Genomic DNA, 1,450 nt, shown 5'->3' with positions numbered 1-1,450 from the left:
GTAGTTTCCCCTTGATTTATTTTTAATTTATCAAAGTAACAACTTTAACGAAAATATCTCTCTAGATCTATAGTAGCTTCTTATATTAGGCACAGCTCATCAAAATCTCCTTTAAGAAACACGTCGCTTTTTTTGTTTATAATTAATTTGTTTTTATGTTTGGAGCTAGAAACGATGTTTCGGGACAGTGCATGTCCAATTTTAGATAAGTTCCTGTATTTTTGTTCCGCATTTCCAAAGCAGATGGCAGTTTTTTAGATTCTCGGTAACCAAGTATGTAAAGCTATTGTTTAAACCTCCCCCGGCAATTCATACCCATATAAGGGATGAAGGCTATATTATGAGCCTGTTTGATCGTAGGCTGGTGGATCTATCAAAATAAGCTTCCAAACATCTTTAGAAAGACATTCTAATCACATTCATATTGTTAGCTGTTAAATAAAATTAAAAAAGGAGGTGTTTCAATGAATAATAATGAATTAAACACATTCTCCTATAGTGCACAAGGCAAAATCGTATTAAGAAATATTATTGGGATTAATAAATCTATGATTTTTTTCAATAAATAAATGTGACCTAGATCGAGATATCTAGAATATATACTTTATGAATGAAAGAAAAAGTGCGGGCTGCTAATTTGAAGCCAGAGACCATGCCCACTGCAGGTGATCATGCCAGGCGAGCGCTGGTGGTGAGGAGAGGTATACACTAAGCGTGTAGTGTCACAACCTATCATACAGGCAGTGGAGGGAAGGGGAAGAGAGTCATGAAAAGAATTATAAGCATCTATGGGAGGGAGGGGATGTTAAGGTGTAACAAAACGAACATCCAAATTATGAAAAGAAGAGGGTCCTTGGATGGGAATTAAAAGAAAGAGACAGAGAATACATGTAGCCTAGTTGAAAATATCATGTTTATTAAATTATAATAATTAATTTATAGATCTATAATTAGCCTATATAGATTTATTTCTGTCTGTTTCTACACATAGATTATATAGGTAGGCATATATATATATATATATATAGATCTAGAGAGAGAGAGAGAGGCAATATACTATAAATACATATTGCAGAAGTGAATCTACTTCTTTTAATACAATCTAAATAATTTTTAATTAATGCAGATATAATTTATTAGCAATAACATAGTGGTGTTTCTTAACGGTGCTCGATGTGCACTGAAGGAGAAAGCACAAAAACTGCGTTTATTATAGGAGCATGAAGTGGCCTTGTTTATTTTAAAATAAAATCTTGACTATGAGTGGTAATTCAAAGAAACACAGCTATTTTTATAGTCCTTTGGTTGCAGAATAAGAATCTGCTTACATTTTTTTTGTAAGTTAAACCGTCACCAAATAAAAAAATAAAATAAAAATTTGACCTAGTTCCCGAATACGGTGTGCCTAATATAAGAATCTACTATATATATTCTAGGAAAAAAATGCTGA

The sequence above is a fragment of the Biomphalaria glabrata genome, chromosome 9 (genome assembly GCF_947242115.1).
Source record: "Biomphalaria glabrata chromosome 9, xgBioGlab47.1, whole genome shotgun sequence".
Taxonomy (NCBI): Eukaryota; Metazoa; Mollusca; class Gastropoda; family Planorbidae; genus Biomphalaria; species Biomphalaria glabrata.
The sequence above is the reverse complement of the archived record's forward strand: the minus strand, read 5'-3'. Positions refer to the sequence as shown.